At 45.6% G+C, this 23,388-nt stretch overlaps 1 protein-coding gene across 1 annotated transcript in view; it reads right to left on the bottom strand.

Annotated features, from left to right (window-relative positions):
• TNR (tenascin R) overlaps nt 1-23,388 on the bottom strand; it is a 405,370-nt gene that overhangs the window by 175,963 nt on the left and 206,019 nt on the right. The window contains exon 2 of the mRNA XM_027074262.2: nt 18,053-18,150. The gene's annotated coding sequence lies outside the window, so the exon portion shown is untranslated. The remainder of the gene's footprint in view (nt 1-18,052; nt 18,151-23,388) is intronic.

Here is a 23,388-nt window from a genome sequence, read left to right as displayed (position 1 = left end):
TTTTAGAAGTCAAAATGTAGAAAAATACATTTTTAGAATAAAACACTGTCACGATAAAGGTATTTGAGCCCCAGAATATTGATTTCATAGCAGAATGGTGAATTATGAAATCTAAGGGGTTTTTTTAAGCAGTAATTAAAATAAACATTCATAAAGAGTATCTATACCCTCCACTCCCTATGATGACCCTAAGACAGCTGCCATGTGGCATCTCTGAGAGGTAACACTTCTAGTTCTCAGCACACCTTGGAGTGAAGGGTAAGGATTTGAGCAGACTGCTTCTCACACAGCCAAAGCTCTGGAAGTTCTCCTTTCCTTCCCTAGACCCCATTCCTGGTACATTATTATATCACTTTTTGAGAGACAATGACTCATGCATCCCTAAAGTAAACAAGCCCATATTGAGTAGTCATTCTGAGCCAGCTACTATAATAGACACTGTAACTATAGGATGAGTGAGATCTTGACCTTGGAAGAACCTATCATCTGGTAGGTGGACACATTCATAAAGAATAATTATAACATAAGTGGATTTGGCAGTCCCTCCTAGCAAATGTCTTCATGGAAAAGAACCCTCTTCACACCAGGAAGAAGCTTGTAGAAGGGCCCTGAATGATCTGGGAATGTGAACCCACATAGAATAAGAGCATCCTCTCCAAAGGAGCTGAGATTTCTATTCCAAGTTGGAGGAGGCATAATCTTGAAGATTTCACTAGAACTGATATTTTAGTGACATTGATTCTAAGTATAAGCTCGAAATTAAAAAAAAAATTGTCAGACACTCAAAGTTTCAAGGTTTTCCTTTTATTTTTTTATTATTGGGTGGAAAGCAATTTTTTAAATACTGACTTGATATAGTATGTCTATTCTATATTCTATAGAATAGATTCTATTGAGTATCCACTGAGTTGGCAATGACTTCCCTTCTCTGAGAATTGCCTTCCCTCCAACATACCCCACAAAGATAGAGGGATGGGTCCTATGACCTCAAGCTCCTGCACCTGGTGGAGACAATTGACCTGACTTGGGCCAATCACATTCTCCGTCCTGGGAATTCAGAATTGGAACCAAAGGAGAGCTCATCTGCCTGCAGTGTCCAGGAACAAAGAATCTTCAAGAGTGTGATCTTCTTCTCACTGCACACATGGCAACACAGAGAGAAGATGGTATTGGTCATAGAAAGAAGAAGACAGGAGAAATGGAGAGACAGCACCACTGGGTTCCTGAAAGCGCCTGGTTCCTGAGGCCAGTCCTTTCTCCACACTTGTTCTTGCCTCCTGTGCTCTATAAGACACCCATGAGTCCTGCAACATATTCCCTTTTTTGTGTAAACCAGTTCAACTTGGTGTCTGTAACTTGCAACCAAAAGAATCTTGTCTAATATTCATTCTTTCTGGTTTAGGTAAAGTCCTGTCCAAATGACTGAAGGGATCACGATACAAGCCGTTTTCTTATTTGTGTGCTATCAGGATTTCATATCCATTTGATTCTCAAGCCCTGTCTTAGACCTGCTGAATCCTAATCCCCTAGAGTGGGCTTCCAGTAATTCGAATTGTATAACAAAGTCATTAGGATATTCTAATGGGTTGCCCCATTTTAGTATTGCTAGGCAATCCAAAAGTCCTTGTAGTTGGACTGTGATGTACTGAGTGCCACCCCACACGCTGTATCACTTTCCTCACAATGACTCTGTGATATAGATGCTATTTATTGGGGAAAGGCTGATTCCCTCTCCTGATGTTCCCTTCCATGTGGAGGCAGGTCTATTAGCTGGAACACTTCTGTCTTATTATGCTCTTATTCACTAGCGACCTATCTGGTTGCTGAGTTTGAAAGGAGAAACCGGGCATGTGTATGTAGCCCAGGCTCTTTCTCTTCCTTCCTCTTGTGAGCTGGCCCAACCACAGAGAGCACGTGCTCCCCAATGTACTACTCTGTGCCAGAAATTCTCCTACACAGACTGTGCCCCTGCCGGCAGGGCACTGTGGTCGGGGAGACTCCTCCCCAGTCTGGTGCAGCCATGGCTGGGGCAGGGAAAAAAGTTCTCCTCGTTGGTTCAATGTTACGTCTGCAGTAAAGCTACACGACCTGATCTCAGCTTATCAAGTGATATCATGGTCCCACCTGACCCTCTTCTTTATCTTCCATTCAGAGTCCTGAGAGGGAGGGAGCCTGTTGATTGAGCTCCCCCTTCAAGATCTGTCCAATTTTACATACATGATCCCGGATAACACCACTGTTTGTATAACACTAAGTGCCGGCTCTTTCCTCTGCCACTCAGGGAGCCTCTAGAGTGGTGTTTCTTATACTCACTATGCAGAATCCTCTGGGAGTTGGTGAAAATGTAGATTTTGATTTTGAAGGTCTGGGGTTGGGCCTGCAAGTCTACATTTGTGTCAAGCTTTCAGGAAATACGAATGATGTTGGGAAGTCCACGCTGGACCCACAAGGTTATGCAAAGGATGCCTTCTGGAGGTCCAGAGACACACAAGTGTGGTAGGCAGTATAACAGCCCCCCAAAGACATCCATGTATTAATCCCTAGAACCTGTGCATGTTACCTTATATGGCAGAAGGTGGAAAGGGTGAGAAAGTGGGTTCTACCCTAGGCCCCCCAGAGGGAATACAGCCTTGCCACCTTCTTGATTTTAGCCCAGAAAGACCCATGTCAGACTTCTGACCTACAGACCTCTAAGATAGTAAATTTTCATTGTTTTAAGCCACTCAGCTTGTGGTCATTTGCTATGTCATCAACAGGAAACTACTATAAAGATACTTCCTCCATTGCAGTACGATCCCCAAAGTTGGACTATTTCAACCAGGGAGCCAGCCTGCGAGGTTTGCACATAAGGGATGCTTGGTAAAAATGTACAGTGCTCCTTGATGAAAAATCCTAGAGTTTTAAATGCCCAAACTACCAGACTGAGTGAATAGGACCAACTAATGCCTGAACAGGCTTGATTTTAAGTTAAGTGAGCGTGACGAGCACGTTGTTAAAAACTCAAACCTGATTAAATCTCTGATGAAGCACAGCGTGATAAATGCCAGGTGACCACAGCTCCATGAGAACCAAATGCCGTGTGCAGAGCCTGGGAGATTTCCTATGGAGCTGGAAGCTCCAGTCCCAGGGAGGCCATGTGGGTCACCACGTGGCTCGTCCTATCAGTGGTTTCCGGCCACAGGGGAGCATCCCATCTCTGCTGCAGAGTCTAGTTCATCAGATATTTACTAAAGAGGGGGAAGATGAAGACGTGGTGATGATATAATCAGCTGTAGGAAAACTCACTCATCCTGTGCCACGTCTTCACTGACCGAACTTCAGATCATGAAAATAAACTTTGTAAATGCTGCTGCTCAGAGTTGGGAAGTGTGGCTGCTAGAATTGGCCTAAATCGTGTCATTGGGTTCATCCATTTATTCAACCCTGACTTCATTTATTCTATCACTGGCTCATTCATTCATCAAATATTTATTGTGTATCTACCATATGCCCAGCATTGCAAATACAAGGTTCAACACTACATAGTGTCTTATTCTCAACTTGGTGTCAGGACAGTTGAAGAAAGAGACTCCATGCTCCAGCTGTTGTAGTATTGAGTGCTATGTTAAATAACTGAATTCTGCCTTTGGCTGCTAAAGAAGGATGAGGAAAAGGGCACCTGACTCAGTCTAGGAATGGAGGTACCAAGGGGATCAGGATGGGCATTGCTCAGAATTAGGTTGGCGTAGGTACTCTAGAGGAAGAAACATGTGGCACTAAGAAAGAGCATGGAATGTTCAGAGATGTCAAGAATCTGGGTATGGCTAGAATTTAGGATGCATTCCTATATAGTGGCAACCAGAGACGAGCTAGAAAGACAGGCTGGGGCCCAGTCACCAAGCATTTTGTGTGACACGCTAAAAAGATGAGGACAGTGACAGTGAATGGAGGGTGTCTGGCAGGGATGTGATGTAGTGAGATCGGAGCTTGGGGAGGGTCATCCTGGTGGCTGTGAAGAAAGTGTCCTAGAGGGAAGGGAGGCCAGATGCAGGCAGACGAGATGGGAGGCCAGACAAGTTTCAAGTCTGAATGCGGCTGTGGACAAAGATGCTCTTTTAAAAAAAAAAATTTTTTTTTAATGTTTATTTATTTTGAGAGAGCAAGAGAGAGAGAACAAGCAGAGGAAGGGAAGAGAGAAGGAGAGACAGAATCCCAAGCAGGCTCCGCACCATCAGTGCAGAACCTGATGCAGGGCTTGCACTCATGAACCACAGGATCATGACCTGAGCCAAGATCAAGAGTCAGACACTTAACCAAAGGCGCCACCCTGGCACCCCAAAGATGCTCTTTTTAACGCAAGGCGAGCCCTGGGGATAAACTAAAGCTTATTTTACATTGGGATGAGAGCTACAGAATATATTCAGTTCACCTGAAAAAGCGTTAAGGAAATATTAGACAAGTGGCAAACGTGGAAGCTGCTGGCGGCAGTCGCAATATGTTCTTTTGGCTCCAAAAGAGTTTGTGGACTGAGAATAGATGGAAGTTGGGACTGTGTTTAATATGCAATTTTGTATTGTTGTCATCTGCTGTGATTATAGGCTTGGCTCCTGCTTTTTCATTCAGAGCCATTTATTCAGAAAATCTCTTACTCAGAATTTGAGTTCATTCCTCATTAATTCAGTGGCTGCTTTCTGTAGCCCAGTGATTGAATTACCTAATAGCACCTGCCTGAAATGATTAACATAAGAGGAAGCCATGGGGTTGCATTTGATACAAATGATCTGTTTCCTGAAGTTGTAATTTTATTAAAGGGGGACCCGATGAACCACCTTTACAAATGAAGGTGAGGTCCTGGCTTCCAGGAGGTACCTGGGAGGTTAATGAATGATTAGCCTCTAACAAATGACAACATGGCTCAGGAGGAAGGTGGCATTTCTCAAGAGGCGGGTCAGCACCCCTGGGAAAGTGAGGCATAGTTCTGAAAGGACTGCGGGTACAATTTCTCAGAAAGGTGGTGACCAGGGAGGACAGGAGAAGTGACCAGCTGAAGAGAGGACCCACACTGTGCCCACAAAGTCACTTTCTATCACAGCCGCAACCTGATTGCCTGAGTTACTCCCAAGTGGATCAAGTAGGGCTTGAACTTCACTATTCCTCTAAGGGAACATGAGCAAATGCTCTGGGTTTTTGTCCCTGAGACAGAGCTGGGCAAGCTGGTGCTAATGGACTCAAGTTTTTCTTCCAAAGAAAAGAAGACCGTGACTGGCTTTGTACTTCAAACTTTCAGGACATTGCTGGTCTCTTTAAAGAGTTTAGTTGAAGGGGCAGGAAGAATTAAGACACAGGTTATTGAAGAATATTCTATCATTTTGTCCAGCAATTAAAAAAATAAATTTTCTTCGTAATGGAACTGTTTGGTATTTGTACTCATTTTCTAATTTGGCTGATTTAGGTGTAGACATGGGTACACGTGCACAACTTACGTATCACGCAAGGACAGAAGCGATGTGTCCCTCCCCAAACATAAGTTGAATATTTCTCAATATTGACATCTTTTAAGCCCTGGGAATCCTGAAGAACAAAGTGGCATGTCTGAGGGCTGGACAGGACGGACCTTCAGAAGACAGCATGGTCATGCCCACTCTCACCTCCAAATCCATACTCATTTCCGTAACCAGGACTTGGAATGTCTTCTCTGGATATTTCCCTCCCTCCTCACCACTCCAGTTCCTCCTCCCCCCCCCCCCCACACACACATATTTCTGTCCTCATACTGCTTCATTCCTTCTATTCTAGAGGAAATAGGGTCTGGTTGCCTGGCACTGCCTCGTGCCATTGCAGCGTTCTAGCAGTCCCTTGCTGGGAGGCTGCTTAAGTCAATTGTGCGAGTCTCCATCGAGGGAAAAGCACACTCGGGTGGAGGATAATTTTCTGTTAGGGAGAGGCTGCTGAATGCTGCTCAAATCCCACCGTTAGGACAAATCTACTTGAAAGGTTGGTTTGGCTTACACTCATGAAATGTGCTTTCTACACGTCTTGCCTGACAGTCTCCTTATAAGGGCCATGGGTGAGCACAGTGGTTCCCACACTAGAGTCCGTGGGAAAATTTCCAGGGGCGAGGGGAGGTTAAAATACAGATTTACAGGCCCTGCTCCTAATCAACAGAATCAGACTGTCCAGGAAGCGGGACCCAGGAATCTCCATTTGTGTAAAAGCTTTTCCAGTGGCTTGGATATAGTTGGTCTGAGAGGTGGCATCTACGTACTGGATGGAGGCAGAGAGCACCTGTGTTCCATGCACAGCAATTCCTTGTATAGACAATGAGTTTCTCTGGCTGTCTCTGCTTCCCTTAAAGGCTGTACGTTTTTGCTTGTGTTTCCTGGATGCCTGGTGTGGGTCTGGAATCATGTGTTAGTTCTCGGGTCTGTGGTTTACATTCTGTGTACATGTCTAGGCTGCTCGATGCAGAAACACCAGCTGCACTGGGGACCCTTGTGAATGCCGGCTCCCCAGATCCCCGTGCAGAGTCCACATCAGAGTCTCCCCGGCCAGACCAGCAGCACAAGCTGCCACAAACACGTTTCCCACTTGAAGGTCTCCGAAGTTCATCAGTGACCCGTGGAGGATTAAGCTCCCATTTCTTCACTTGGAAAAGGCATTAATGGTTTAAAATATATTAAAAAAATAAATAATCCCTTGTATACATTTATTTCTGCTGCAAACCCATGCATCTCCCAGACGTTTTGTTTACATATCTGCTCACAGAAGTACTATATCTGAGCTAGTGTGTTGTCATGCCTAATTTAAGAACAAAATTTAGATTGTAAGCTTGAATTGTTCCTGCAGCCGCGTCTGTTCATCTCAGACTTGCTTCATGCATGACAAATGCCTCGTACAAGTGGGAGCAGCTGCGCTAAAGCCAAATCACCCTTGGGGATGAGTCCAGTGAACCACCCTCAGGAGCCTCAGCCCTGGAACGTACGGATATGTCCACACCGGTCCACCCTCAGTCACATTTCCATCCCTCCTCTTGTCTCTCCCCCTAAATAGGTATTTCTAAATACCATCACAAGGCTCCTGGTTTTCATGGCGGTCATCATCTTTTCCATTAACATTATTATCTTATTCTAGGGTCCATTAGAACTCCTGGCATAACAAGAATTTTGGGTGTAGCTGTTCATTACTCCCCCAGTCACCCACAGCTGTGGCCATGCTCTGCATACAGTTCTCACCTGTATCATACAGTTCCTCTTGCTTCCATTAAGATGATCATCTCCCCCCCAGCCCCGCGCCCAACTCTGTAGTCATCACCTCATTATAACTCCATTACCTTTTGCATCTTCTACGTTATAACTCCATTACCTTTCACATCACGACCATTACCTCCCTCATCTCCCCCTTCTACATTCCAGTTGCCCTCACCTTCTCCTTTATAGACACGAGCTTTTCATTACAGGTCCATTATCTTCATTATTACCTCAGTTACAGTCATAATTGTTCCCATAACAATTTCAGTGTCTTTATCCACCCCTCTCTGATACAAGACCCCGGTCAGCTTTGATAAAGCTATAGGCATCCCTCTTCCACTCTAGACATGTACCCAATGTCTCTATTAAGGTTAGAGGCCTCCCTCCTTTTCCTTTATTGCATTGCCCATGATCGAGGTGACTACAAAAGATCTGCCACTTCCCAAGACGACTTCACTATTGCCATTGTCACCTTTTTACAACTCACCACTCCATCCGCATGTCTCATTCCATAACAACCAGTGATAACCCTCATCTGAAGGTGTCAGCATCTCGTCTGCTGGCCCTCTGTTATGGTTGTCTCCCTGATTCCAAGAATCCTAACTACCAATTTCTTCTTCAGAACGGTTTGAGGCTGTATTAATATAACTGGTGATGCATGCCTATATCTCTCATATTTCAGTGTGTGTCTGGCGATGTGAGTTGTTTACCACTGCCCCATCTTATCCATCCGATGGTAAGTAAGCTCATGGTGGATTAGACCTCATTCCTTCCAGGGCACTTAGCAGCTGGCCAAAGTTAGCATTCAGGAAGCATGGTTGACTGAGCGACTCCATGCATCGCTGCCCTTCCTCTATCTTCACCCTCACAGTCTATTGCTGTTGCATTGACCACTATCAAACCCTCATCAATACTCTCTTTACAGTCTCATCACCTCAAGCTCCTCCTCTTTGAGGAGAGAGACATCTACTCCTCCATTTCTGTGCCATTCTCTCAATAATTATCACAGCTTCAATAGCAGTGTCTCCATTACAAATCCATTGCCTCTCTTTGATTAAGGAGAGATAGACAACTCACTGCCCTTCCAGAATGGCCTTCAGCTCCCACTAAGAATCACCAGGTGTGTTGTAGCCTGTCCCCGACGTGCCATCATCGTCGCACAAATGTACCTGCACTGTCACCTCAATGTGCCAGGGTTCACATTACAAGACATGGCTTTTCCTTGCTGGTGTCTGACTGTGTGCTCTCAGACAAATCTTTCAGGGCAGGGCTTCTGTGGAGGAGTTCTGGACTCAGACTGCCTGGGTTCAAATCCCCACTCTGCCGCTTACTAGGTGGTTTGATCCTGCTCAAGTCATTTAGCTTTTCTATACCTCAGTTTCCTTATCTGTAGAATAGAGATAACAACGATAACTATTACTATTGGTTGTTGGGAGGAGTTGATACATAAAAAGCGATTGAAACAGTACCTAGCAGACAGAAAGCAACAAATCTCAGTTCTTCTCTGGGCTCCCTCTCCCCCACTAGAAGATGAGGGTTGGACTAGACTAACGTCTAAAGTCCTAGACCAAACATTTGGTGGGTGGGTGTTTCTAGTATCAGATTATCTGGGTTCTCATAGTTTCATCTCCGAAGTTCTTAAATCATTCCCCAGCTTATTGTAGTCTGCCGACTCAGCTGGGAATCATGACACCCCCTTGGCCCATGGCCACGATTGCTCTGCACTGGGGTGATCTCTAGGCATTTCTTCTCTGCACCTAATGAAAGACGTGTTATGGTTTTGCTGCAGCTGGACGTGACTTAGCTGCGTACGCGTACATCCAGCCTGCACCCGGCAAAGCCTCCCAAGTAGCCCCCCTGTGGGTCTTATCCTTGCCCCTCCTCCTTTCTGAGTGATGCTGAGTTCACAGGTGGCACCTGAATTTGCCCATCGGTCAGGGCTGCTCCAGACCACATACAGAGGAGACAAAGATTGATTCTAGCTTTGTTCCATCCTGATTCATCCTCTCTCTCTCTCTCTCTCTCTCTCCCCCTCACTCTCTCTCTCCCTCCCCACTCCCATCTTTTGGCTCTATTTTCTACCCCTTCTTCTGCTCTTCAGCCATCCAGACCATCCATTGCTTGCACTGAATACCCTCCTCCATTCTGCCTTCCCTAGCAGGGCCCCATGTGCTAAAAAAAAAAAAAAAAAAAAAAAAATCATTTCTCCTCCTCTTCTAAGAGCTTTCCTCCTCCAGTGGCCTTTAGACAGAAAATCACCTAATAAAACAATAAGCATTCTGGCGCAGATAAACGGGTCTCTCTGGGGACACATGCTTTTCAAAAGGGACATCTGAGAGATAACACCTTAGCAAGAATGTATCTCAAATGGTAGAATTTTAGACAATGGCAGAGCCAGGCATTTTCTGTTTAATTCTATTTTCTTAAAATTTAAAACGGAGTGAGGGTGGAGTAGGAAAGTAATTTGGGGTGCAGGGAGATTTCTCTGCACCAATCAAAATATATTTTGTGGGCAAGACCCTGTTCTCTTCATAAAATCACTTGAAATGCATCTAATAAATTATCCTTAATTTACCAATCTCTCCATTTCTCAGAGGCCACCAGAACTTTGAGCTAATGAAGCCATCTCATCTGCTGTGGAGTTTCCACGGGTTCTTCACACTCAATTGTTAGTAATAAGAGAATTCAGTTGTCAGAGATCTGTCTGAAGTGCATGAGGCTGTCAGTGTAAACAACATTCCTCTCGAGCAAACATGAGGAAAAAGATGCTCCACTTAGTGATGGCAGAGACAACAAAAATTGGCTGGCACTAGCCCAAGCCCACTGAGGCTACTGGGACCACAGAAATATTCTCTGCCTCTAAATTGTTGGTCTTCGGCCAAGGCAATCGAAGGGTTGGCACAGGTGCCCAAAAGACGTGAGGCCACTCTACCTTGACCACCATCGGCACCTTTTTCCTCCTCTAGTTCTCTTTCTTTCCTCTCCTTTTGTTCTTATTGTTTTTCGTTAAGTCCGAGGTGTCATGTTCATTCTGCCTTCCTGGCTTTCTTCCGCCTCTCCTTTCTAGGCTCAGCTTGATGCCCACGACCTCTGCTGTGAGGTGTTCTCTGTCCATGTTCACCTCCCAGAACCCGTGATACTCGCTCCATCTCGGTTTTCAGTAACAGCACAGCCAAAGCTGGGGTGCAATATCAGTATGCCATTATATTGTCATGCACTGGTATGTAATTTGTTTTCTGGGTTTAGAATTGCCCTCCTGATGAAATCCTAAGCTCCTCGGGTGCAGGGACCATGATATGGACTCCTTTAGCGTGGCCCATGGCTCATTACTTTTGTATTTGACACATAAAAATTACTCAGTAAAGACTTGCTAACTGGACCTTCTGTTTCCCTTTCTTATTTCCCCTGTATCTGCCTTGTCTTTCCTTTTGACCACCTGCTTCTCTTTCCTTCTCTTCCCCGCGGCTGAAAGGGCCCTGGCCAGTGGCACTCACATCACTGCTTAAGCATGTTAGATGCATTCCAGGTGAGATTTCTGCCTTCCAGTTTCCTAGGAGCTAGGGATGGTGTTGTAGAGTGGCAGTGTAAGGCGGGGGTGGGCAGTGCGCCTGGGGGGCTCAGTCAGTTAAGCATCCGACTCTTGATTTCGGCTCAGGCCATGATCTCACAGTTTGTAAGTTCAAGGCCTGCATCGGGCTCTGCGCTGACAATGAGGAGCCTGCTTGGGATTCTCTCTCTCCCTCTTTCTCTGCCCACTCCCTCTCAAACTAGATAAAGAAATGTTAAAAAACAAAAACAAAAAGGAGTGGCAGTGTGGGTACCACCCTAGGTAAGGCTGACTCGTGGCTAGTCAGGATCCTTTGGTTTGGCATGCGAGAGGATGAGAGGGAGGCTAACCTCAGGGTTATAAAAAGATGTCACAATAAGGCCGTTCTGGGGCAGATCCGCATTCACAAAATTCTAAGTGCTGGCGGACTCTTTATGACGCATTTGTCAACTCTACCCGCGGGTACTTCCACTTGGGAAAAAATCCGGACAATCTAAATTTGTTTTGGTCACATACCAAAGGGTAACTTTACATAAGCATTTTCACTGTAAATATGGGTCCTGCTCATGATCAATTCTCATCAGTGTGTTGGAAAGCAATTTCAGTAAGTACTTAGCTTAATCAATTTGTATCTGCACATTGACCTTCGGGACTCTGCACACAGGTCCCATCATGCAGTGTGCTCCGCAATTCTGTCTCTTCAGACAGCATATTTCTCCATATTTATACATGGCTTTCATTTTCAATCAATGCAATCATCTGTTCCTTGCTTGCAACTGCTTCCCTTGCCTGGGGAGGTGAGAGCCAGTCAGAGCCTCTGTTACTTGTGTGTGTTACAGAACACTTGTTTACCACTTCCTTAAAATCTAGAGAACCAGGGAGATAGTGGGGCATTCTGGGATAATAAAAATAACGGAGGAAAAGAAAATCTTATCAGCTTGTTTATACAATTATGTAAATGATAAGCACTTATACATGGTTGATTCCTCAATTATTCATGGTTTGAAGCTCTTGAAAATTCAATTCAACTAAATAACCTTTTCTTCAGCTCTCATTATGAGCAAGGTACTGTAATTTGAAGAAGGAGAGACAAAAAGACAATCTGATAAGGAAAATCAGGGACATACACAAATGACTATAATACAAGTTCAGTAAGGACAATAAGGAAGGCATCACGGATGATCAAGGTGTAGAGCCGGGAGAGAACTGCTCTTTGGGTGAGCCCAAAATGAGATACATGGGGGGTGGGGAGGATTGCGTTAACATTCCCTGCCCTTCATCCCCAGGCCACTCTTAGTTCAGGCCTCTATCCCCTCTTAAGTTTTTTTTTAACGTTTTATTTATTATTATTGAGAGACAGAGTGTGAGCAGGGGAGGGGCAGAGAAAGAGGGAGACACAGAATCCGAAACAGGCTCCAGGCTCCGAGCTGTCAGCACAGAACCCGACGCGGGGCTCAAACTCTCAAACCGCGAGATCGTGACCTGAGCCGAAGTCGGACGCTTAACCGACTGAGACACCCAGGTGCCCAGGCCTCTATCGCCTCTTATCTGGACGATTAGAGCAGCTTCTTATCTGAGCTCCCCCTCTAATTGATGTTTCCCAGGGGTCTTTCTAAAAGGCAATCGGATTGGGACGCCTAGGTGGCTCAGTTGGTTAAGCATCCGCTTCTTGGTTTCAGCTCAGGTCATGGTCTCCCACTTTGAGCTCTATGCTGACAGGGCAGACAGAGCCTGCTTGGGATTCTCTCTCTCTCCTTCTCTCTGCCCCTCCCCTACTCGCACTGTCTCTGTCTCTGTCTCTCTTTAAATATGAGGAGGGCAGCTGTTGGGATGAGCACTGGGTGTTGTAGGTAAGTGATGAACTACAGGAATCAACCCCAAAACCAAGAGCCAAGAGCACACTGCACACACTGGATGTTAGCCATTTTGACAATAAACTATGTTAAAAAATAAAAAAAATAATAAAAAAATCACTTAAAAAAGAAGTAAAAGGCAATCTGATTATGTCACTCTCTGGCTTGGACCTCTCCACTGTTTGCAAGAAAGAGTTGAAGTTTTTTGGAATCTCACACTTGAGGACAGTCTGTTGTCCTCTGCTGCCTCAACGCCCCTTGTCTTGTTGGGTAGATGGTGCCATCTCCATATTGTGTTGCCTCAGTCCCCTCAGTGCCCTTGGCCACTGCCGTTCCTTCTACCTGAACTGCCCCTCCTCCTTCCTATTCTCCCTTCCTGGGTTCTCCATGTGCCTGCAGAACTTCTATGACACTTTCCTTGCTGCCCCCTGGCCCCAAGATAGGGCTGATGATTCCCATTCTCCTTCTCTGTAGTGTGTGAGCCCGTCAGCTCTCTTCCCACATGCTCGGCCGCCTTACAAGAGAATCCTCTCAGGGGCCAGGATCCAGCCAGGCATGGCACATAGTGTGCACTCCATGCGTGTGTGAGGAATTAAGTTGAATTTGTTGCTTGGGTAGGTGAAAAGTGAATCTAGACTATTCTTCACAGAATTTAGGAGAAGAGGAGAGAGTCACAAAATCAAGGGAAAGCTGTTTCTGTTTGCTCATTTTAATGGAGACCAAGATATGTTTATAAGCAACAGAGGAAGAACTTACAGAAAGTGAGAGGTGATGTGAGTGAAGAGAGGCACAATGCCTGGGTGACGGTCCTGGAGGAGGTGAAAGGGAAGGTACTGAGAACTCAGGGGAGGAGTCATCCTCTGAAGGAGGAGGGACACTTTCTCTCCAGAGAGACAGGAGAGAGCAAGTTGGGGAGGATGCTTGTGTAGAGGCTTTCCAAGAAGAGGAACAAGCTGAGGATACCCTGTATGGCCCCAGGCTTAGCGAAAGGACAGATGAAATTGCATGTAGACTCAGGTGACACTCCCAATGTGGGCACATCTTTCCCATGTAAACTGCAAGACGTGGAGAGAAAACACAGCCTCAATGCCAAACTATCTGTTATGTTCACCTTTGGTGGGTTCCCACTCCACAGCCCCACTGTGTTTTTCACTTTTTCTAAAAAGTGCAGTAGATGGGGCGCCTGGGTAGTTCAGTCAGTTAAGCATCTGACTTAGGCTCAGGTCATGGTCTCACAGTTCTTGGGTTCAAGCCCCGCATCGGGCTCTGTGCCGACAGTTCAGACTGGAGCCTGCTATGGATTCTGTGTCTCCCTCTCTCTCTCTGCCCCTCCCCTGTTCGTGCCTTCTCTCTCTCTCTCTCTCTCTCTCTCTCTCTCTCTCTCTCTCTCTCAGAAATAAACATTAAAAAAATTTTTTAACATGCAGCAGAGTATTAAATCAGGAGGCAGTCATATTTGTATGGCTCCATAAGGGTATTTCCCCTTCCCAGCACTGAACCCACCTGGAAGAGTCACCGAGGAAGCTGAACGTATTAACCCAGATGAAACATCCCTACTCCTGACCATTTCCTTCTTAGCACCATGCCTAAATAGTAGCTGTTCAATAAAGGCGTGCTGCCTGGAACTGAAAGTTATCAGAGGGTCCGGGATCACAGAGAGAAGTTTCCCCACAGCGCATCACACACAGATTATAACTTTGTCCTGTGCCCTTGTCCCCACCTTACTTTTCCTTAATAATTAATGCCTGATCACGGAGACACAGCTACACACAGAGCCCTAGACCTTTAGGGATAAAAGGGACCTTAGAGACCCACAAAAACCCAGTGTCAGGCTGCAGAGAAGCATGGGAGACACAGAGCTTCAAAGCCTGTCTGCGGTCCGGAGCAACCATGAAGCTGGGAGCTCAGCTCCCCAAATATCACATTTATCTCAATTTGGCAAGAGGCTGAAAGCCTATCTGGGGCCATTTAAATTCTAATGTTATTAAAGGCTCATGTAATCAGCTTTTAAAATAAGCTGCTTTCAAATGCATGGGGAATGAAGGTGGGATAGAAGCAGGCCAAGGAAGGCAGTTCGGACCAGCCTGGCAAGCACTCCTCCGAGTGAACTGCCAAAGAGCCACCGGGTGACCTGCGGGCGGGACTACTGCAATTCTAACACCAGCCCGCGCTGGGGAAGAGCTATTTGAAAGTCTGTGGGGGAGAGGGCTAATCTGGACAATCCGAGCACCCCTGTGAGGTCAAGTGCACACAGGTGACAAGGCCTGGCAGGGTTAAGATGGACTGGCCCCGGAGCTCAGAGGTGGCTTTGAGATTCAATCAACAGAGCAGCTGGTGCTTCTGAGAACTACCTCTGCATACTGCATCCTGTAGACTTCTGAGAGTTTGCACCCTCAGGAGGGCCAGCAGCATCCCACACCCCTGCCTTGACAGTGTTTTGCTGGCTTCAGGGTAGGCCCCTCACCTCCAGCCGTGGTTTGACCATCCCTCAGCCCCATCCTGAAACGGAGCTTAACCCTGATGTGCTTATAGCCCTGATGTGGTTTGGAATTACCGTTCTGATTCTGACACCAATTCCAGCATGTGGGTTTTTTTCCCCCACACCAAGCTTTTCTCTGATGCCAGCCGCGTGTGCTACAATTCAATGCAATTCTGACACCGCCTACCTGGAGACGGTGTCAGATTCCACAGACTAAGGGCTCAGTCCCACCAGACTGCCCCCACTTCGCATGCCCATTAGAAGTCCCCTTTACCTGTGCTTCCAACTGGCTATAAATCAGAGGTTCCCATGACCCTCAATTGATTTGCTAGAGCGGCTCGCAGAACTCAGGAAAACAGTTTACTCACTGGATTGCCAGTTTATCACCAAGGATTTTAAAGGACACAAATCAACAGCCAGATGAAGAGATACATCGGGCAAGGCCCTGAACAAAGAGGCTTCTGTGTCTATGTCTCTATGGGGCCCAGCACGGTGGCACATGGAGGTGTCCTGGTTCCCGAACCAGGAAGCTCTCTGAAGCCAGTCCGTTTGGGTTTCATGGAGACTTCATTATACAGGTGTGATGTGTTAAATCATTAGCCATTGGTGATTGAACTCAGTCTCCCAACTCTCTCCCCTCCCCAGAGGGTAAGGGGGTGGGACTAAAATTTCCAACACTCCAATGTCAAGGTTGGTTTCCAGCCGCCATCCTTAGGTGCTTTTCCAAAGTCTCCATATTAGCATAAACTCAGGTGTGGTTGAAAGGGGTTCGTTATGAATATCAAGACACCTATGTAGCTCTTATCATTTAGGACTTTTCAAGGGTTTGGGAAGTTCTGTGTCAGAAACTGGATGAAGACCAAATATATATTTCTTATTATAAATCACAGTATCACAAGGGTCATCCTCGGGGGCTGTTTAATCATTAGGCTCATCCTTGCTTTCCATGAACATTCTCTGATTCAGCCTGTGGATTGATTTGCATGAGGTCAGACCGCAGCAGGGTCCTTGTTGCTGGAGTAAAGCTAGGTCCAGACGGGATGTGATGCTTGTCCTCATGGGTCACCCCTCTCCCACTGTGTGTCCGCACACTGACTTCTCAGTGCCCTAACAGAGTCTCATTCTGGCCTGACTTTTCAGTGCCCTCACAGAGTCTCATCCGGCTGGCAGGGTCCTGGGCTCCCTCTTTCATCCCTCCACCCCCTCCATCAGAAGCCTCAGGTATTAGGGCTGATGAAAATAGCTGGGTGCTCTTGTCAGGCTAATAATTTGTCTTACATTTAAACCAACATTCTTTAAACATTTATTCAACATCGACTTAGCAGAGGATGACAGCACCCTGGATCTCATACCCCCCGAACCCACGTTATTCAGAAGTCAGTTTAGAAACCAATGAGTTTTACTTGAATGGGTTTCTTTGGCGGAGGTGGGAGGGTGGGGAGAAATATTAATCTTATAACGTAAGTGCCTTGTCACTATTCTTTCAGCTACACAATATCTTCTCTCAGTAGAGTTCTAGTAAGTTCAAATGTCTTCATCTTAATACATTTCCTATGACTTTCTCTCAACAGCTACCCTTAGTTGCCGCCCAGATGGTCCACCCTGTTTCGGCTCTGCTTGGTTGCAGAGAGCTTGATCTCAACCAGCTGTTACCTTCAAAACACCAAATTAACCAATTTTCTCTAAAGTGTGACTGGCTAGGGGTGCCTGGGTGGCTCAGTCGGTTGAGAGTCCAACTTCGGTTCAGGTCATGATCTCACCATTCACAGTTCGAGCTGTGCGTCAGGCTCTGTGCTGACAGCTGAGAACCTGGAACCCGCTTCGGATTCTGTGTCTCCCTCTCTCTCCGCCCCTCCCCTGCTCATACTTTGTGTTTCTCTTTCTCTCTCAAAAATAAATATAAAAACATTTAAAAACTTTTTAAAAAATAAAGTGTGTATGGCTGATAGCCAGCTTCATGTGCTAACGTCTCATAAGTTTCTGCGTTCAAAGGTATGTTAAACAGCCTGGGGTACTTTGTAGCCAATGTCCCCAAGTGAGGCAGGGTGCTGCTGGGGCTGGTCTGGATTGATTCAAACTTGGGGCTTCAGAATGCCATGCTGCAGAATGCCATGACAGATAATGGTACCTTATGGATCTGAGGTTGGAAATTAATTTTTCCAGAACAAATTTTAGCAACCATATAAACACATAGAGAGAAGGCTGGTGGGTATATTATCATTGTTTCCTACAATAAAATAAGGGCCATACCTAGTTGAGAAGTTCCCAGTTCGGCATGTCAAGTTTGAGAGCCAGCAAAAGTTATTAAGGGAGCAAAATATTCACTGTGCCTGTCAACTCTGAATCCCAAGAGCCTTCGCCCATGGACCATTTTTTAGAAGGTTATTATTTCAACCTGAAAATTCTTTAGACATATATATGTGGTGTGAAAAAGGAATTAGGAAAGCTTTTAAATTAAAAGAAATAAAACGACAGGTTTTTCCTCTAGCCATATAAATGGTTATGGATAGAGATAAAGAGATGGATATTTTTTCATAATACTTTATTAGAGGTTTTGGAACTCCAGAAATTTTAGTCGGGCTGGTGAATAATTTAGCACCGATTCCTGCAGGCCCAGTGCAGGCACGGCTGGGCTGGGAATCAAGCCTAGTCTTGGAGGGACTGAGAGCAGTAATACACTTTTATTACCAACCACATCATGCAATGCATTTCAGAAATATTTTATGAAAAGCCAAAACCTTGGTGCCCGGTTTCCCCAGTTTTTTTCTGAGACGGCAGGAAGCCCAGGGGAGCTAATGCTCTTGAGCACCTCATTTCAGGGAGGCTGTCCCCTAGGCCGTTGTTGCAGTGACAAAGAATCTCAGTCCCTGGGAATATGCAGTCACAAGTGAAAGCCTGGAACTGGCCATTGCAGTGATGGATGGGAAAAGTTTCACAGAAATGGTACCTTTAGTGACGGTGTCTTCACTGTTTTCTCTTCCCCACACGCTCTTCAATCCCAACTCCAAGAGACCTGGCCTCTGTGCACGTGCAGCAAACGTCCACCTGAAACAGGAATAGGGAGGGAAGAAGTGCGTTGATGGTTTCAAAATAAGGAATCTCAGTTTCCCTTTCCATCCCAGCCACCATATCTCTTTTTCAATAAACTTGGAGGTACACCGGGGGGATGTCTAAAGCAAAGAAAACAAGAAGTTCTTTTGTTTCCTCTCCGGAGAGTTGTGTTTATTTTATTAATTTTCTTTCGTTCATTCTCATAGCTTTACAATGAAGCGGTAAATATTTAAGAAACCGTTCTACAGAATGATTATAAATCCAGAAATGTGTTTTAGGTGACAAATCTATTCTGAGGTCTTTGCAGGTGGCCACAGTAACATAGAGAGGTGATCTGATTATGACAGACGCTTGGCAATTCCTCCAGGAAGCTGCCCGTTGCCCCTAAACCGGAGCCCCTCTTCTGTCCTTAATGTGAGCAGCACTCAGGCATTCCCATATCCAAAAAGTCACCACTTGTCGTCAGCCTCTTCATCTGCGCTATTCTCACTCTGGACTCTCTGTCCCTCTCGCTGCTTTGGTTCTTGTCCCAAGCACAGTGGAGCACAGAGAAGTTCACCAAATACTCATGGAGGAAATGAATGCGTAACAAAGGATAATCCTCTCAGGTTAGAACCCTCCCCCCACAGAAGCGGTGACACCTACTGCAAGTGGGGAGCTTCCGTGTCAGTAATTTGTCAACCTGTGTAAGCCTGGCTCCCATGCAGGACTTGGACCAGTTCTCCCCTGTACACAATTCCCAGGGACCATCGCCACCCGTCCATTACCGGATGATTATGCCTTTGTGGGCTTGCTTCCCACAAATCCTCTGGGCTTTCTCCAAAGGGGACACGGAGCCTTAGGGATCTCAACTGTATTTGCAAAAAAATCAATTAGCACTGGAGGGAGGAAGGAGCAAGCCATTGGCTGGGGTGTAGGCTTGCTCGACTAAGTTCTTCCTGAATAAATTAGCCTTCCCTGGAAGACCCCATGGAACCTTAGAACTAGAAGAAGTGGAAAGATCATTTAGTTCTGGAAGGGCAAATAGATTTCATCTCTGGGGAATCCTTCCCCCAGTGTATCAGCAGTGGCTGCTTGGAGTCTGGGGTTGGGAAAGATTCTGAGGCTGCATCATTGGGAAGGAGAGTGTTCATCAGCAGTCTTGCCAGTGTCCAGTGTGGGTAAGTGTTGGAAGTGACATATAAATGCCAGGTGTCCCCCCTCCGGTTCTAACCTGACAGCTCACCAAATGGAATAATTACACTTCCTCCGGTCAGTGTAATTTGGACAGTGGCTACCCAAATTTGCAGCCCATTTTTTTTTCTGGCAGATAACTCTGATATTTGAAAATTTCTTCTTCCATGGAATCGAAACTCCCTCTTCTTTTTGCTTTTACCTATTGGCCCTTTTATTCTTCACCCTGCAGGGTGGTGACTTCACTTGTAGAAAGCTGGCCCAATCTCTTTTGAACCAACTAAGTCAAAAGTCATCAAACATGTTAGCAAAATCCCCTTCAGGTTCCTTGATTGAAAATCAGTTCCTTCGATGTGCTATTTTATTACCTATTTCTCCAATGAGGTATGAGCAGAGTCATTCACTCATTTAAGTAACATATATTTGTTGACTACATTTTACATTTCTTTGTTTCATATTCTCAAAATTAGAAAAGGGATATGTGTTCATTGTATCAGGTAAATCAATGCAAAGATTTATACAGAAAAAGCTAATCACCGCCCCCCCCCCCAACCTCAGCCCCTTGATGTAACATTCTGATAGACCAGTTGTGTATCTTTCCACACCATCACAAGTCCCGTTCTAGGGAAACAGATGCAGTAGGTTATGTGCACTGAAGGTTCACTGGGGCATACTCTCATCAGGGAGGACAGGGAGCAGGATTGGCCAGAGGGAGTTCTGGAGCCACCCTGCATTGAGAAGGGACAGGCCTTTGGACCCCACCTGTCCTTGGCTGCCCCTGAGGAGACACTGGGCAAAGCAGCTTCCTCTGGCTGAAGGTGACTCCTGGACGGGACCCCAGCTGTGAGCTGTGAGCTACCAACACTTCCAGCACCTGGGTGGGGGGGGGGGGTGAGTGCTGCTGTGGGGAAGTGCCTCACAGCACCCCTCACCCACACCCTCCTTCATGCTCATTTAAACCCAATCAGGCATATACACACAGATATATGATGTTTTTGTTTATAGTTTTTAGCCAAAATTCTCTGCAACTTGTTTTGACTTAACATATGAGCATCATCATTTTTTCCCTAATTTACTCACACATACATACACATACTTTCACAAAAAAGATCGTATTACACATCAAGGCTTTTTAGTGCCATGTCCTTATTTTTTTTTTTCTCTCTATTTCTTGCCTGTCTCCACCTCCTCTCCCTCCTGCACCATCCGTATTATCCTCAGCTCCCAGGTTGAATGCAGACTTCGGTCCTTTCCTCCATGCTCATATAACCACATACATTCGTATGTGACTACGGATAGATGCTCTGATTCGGTGTTTTGGTCATTGGCAACAACCATTCGCTAAGAGCCTTCTGAGTAACCAGGTCTGTGCCAGGCACTGGGATACAAGAAGAGGACACAGCCTCTGCCCTGATGGAGTCCTGCCCTGGGGGAGAGAGACCCCAGGCTGGCAGTTACAGGAGAAGTCCACTCATGGAGGCAGGCACCAAACACACAAAGTTACTGGGGAGATTAGAACTAGCCTACGGACCCCTGTGTTCTAGTCCTGTGCTCCTTCCATTTAACCAGCTTGTATATATGTTGATATTTTTTTTAACTACTTTTATTTTTTCCTAAATAAGCTTCAAACTGTGGGCTGAGCAATGACCACAGTGAATTCAAGCAAGTGTGCACTGGTCTTTTTGAAGCCACGACCATACTCGCTATGTCAGAGAAGCTCATATTGAACCTGATATACCAGCCCTTGTGATATAATGTGCACTACCTCACTAATAGACCCATTTGACTTAACAAGCCATCTAGCCCTAAAGAGATCACACAAATGCGCCATCTCAGGGTAGGTTCTCATATAACCGGTGACGAGGCGAACGATTCCTATAACAGAAAGTGACGTCAGTGGGTCACAACATGAGCAAGTATTCCGTGGTAACAAGTTCCGAGGCAAAGCTGTTGGAAAAATACCGAGTGCAGGGCTCTTGCTCCCATATCCTTTCAGCTGGCACACTGCAGGGGGGACCGAGGGAGAGAGGAAATGGAACCACAGGAGACGCACACAAAGCTAAGGAGCATGGTGACCTGACTCCCCAGCAACTTCAGAAAATTGCTGTGTTCTTTCTGTTCATTCTCTCAACCCACTCATCTACCTGCACTCCTGCTCTTTATGGCCAACATTCCCTTAATAGCTATTTTCTGGGGTCAGCTTGTAACAGCTCATCTTTGGAGGGAAAAAAAAAAAAGCTTTCCTATGAAATATGTCCAGAAAAATGTGCACTTTATTTTCTCTCCACATCAAATGCTGACCCCTCTTCTACTGAATGTGAGTCCAGAAATCCGAGGGGCTTTGTTGGTTGGGCCCTCTGTCCCTGCTTGCCTGGGCAGGATCTGAGGAATTGGGTGGTCTGAGGAGTGCAACCTTAGATGTCTGTTGATCGCAAACACAGATTTTCTCCAAAGCCCTGTGTCGATTTCCCCTCTGGCTTAGGCAGATCATGGGCAGAAGAAGAACACTGCCAGGCCGGGTGGGACGTAGCAATCAAAACCTGAGGAGCTTTCGGACTCCATAGAAATAGTTCATTTTGACATTCAGTGTAAACCTTCATACTTGGGTGGTTTGGGTTTGTTGATTGCAAATTGCCGAAGATGTCCCAGAAATAGCCACGTGATTGCAAGGGTGCTCATCAGTTCTAGACAAGACTACCCAATGTGCTGATTCTTGTCAATTCACATTTTTCCTCTCATAACTGTTGGTTGCTAAAAATGGATCAGATTTTCAGTACAATGGCCAACAAATTGTACTTAGTCATCTTAATGAGAAAATGGAAAATTGAGGCAACTCTTGGTGATCTGACCCATAGTCAGCTCCTAAACTCACAAGAGACCTTAAATGACTATTATTTGGGGCTCTTATCTTCAGGCATATACATTGAAGTTTTCTTAGAAGGATTTCTAATCCTACCCATTGGTATTGGCAAGACATTGGAATTCAGCAGGATATGAAGAGTTCATGAATTCATTATCTATTGTTGTATAATGATTACCCCCCAAATTCACTGGATTAAAACAAGCATTTTTATCTCATGATTCTGTGGGTCAGAAGTGGTTTATCTGTGGTTCAGGTTCAAAGTCTCATGAAGTTTCAGGTAAGATGTCAGTGAAGGCTATAATCCTTCAGCAGGCTGAAGACCTGCTAAGTTGGGAAACTCTGGTTCCATGAGGGCTCACTTGGATGGTACTGGTTGTTGCAGGAGGCGTCCCCATGTGGCCCTCTGTTGGGCTGCTTGAGTATCCTCACAGCATGGTTGGTTTTCCCCTGAGTGACCCAAGGGAGAGCCAGGGGAAAGCAACCACATCTTTTATGACCCACCTTATCCTTTCTACAATATCCTATTGGTTACATCGTTAGTTCTATTTAATGTGGGAGGAGACAATACAAGGATATGAATACTAAAAAGCAAGGGTTAATTGGAGGTCATCTTGAAGGCTAGCTACCACGATGCTTTTCTGCTTTTATCAGTAATGGTAAAGAACTGGTAAAAAAAAAAAAAAATCTCTGTTTCTTGTACCTCCATGGAACAATAAATGGAAGAGTGTGGAATTTGACTCAAATTCCAGCTCTTACCAATTACATGTTTTTGGAAAAGATATTTACTCAATCCTGCCAAGAGTACCTTTTCTAATCTGTAAAATGGGTATCATAATACCTCCTTATAGGATTGCTGTGAGGATTAACTCAGATAATATAAGTGAAAAGCTCACCTAGCTCAGTGTATAACAGAAGGTAGGAATGCAAACCTTGTTTGCTTCTCTCTCTTTCTCCCTCATTCTTGCCTCTCAGGATCATGGTGCATCATCAGAATGGTAAATGATGGCAATTCAGAGTTGACCTTCCTCCCTGCCTCACCCCCTTCCGTCTGTGTTTTCCCAAACCCAAGCCTTGGTGGTTTAGGTTTGTTTTCCCCGAGGAAGATTTGCTGAGGCTTAATAAAGTCAGGATGTGTGAGAGACACCGCCTCTTTCATATCTTAATTAGCAATTAATTAAGTGAAGGTGCGGGTGTCT

This window comes from Acinonyx jubatus, chromosome E4 (assembly GCF_027475565.1).
Source record: "Acinonyx jubatus isolate Ajub_Pintada_27869175 chromosome E4, VMU_Ajub_asm_v1.0, whole genome shotgun sequence".
NCBI classification, from domain to species: Eukaryota; Metazoa; Chordata; class Mammalia; order Carnivora; family Felidae; genus Acinonyx; species Acinonyx jubatus.
This window is presented reverse-complemented; position numbering and strand designations above follow the sequence as displayed.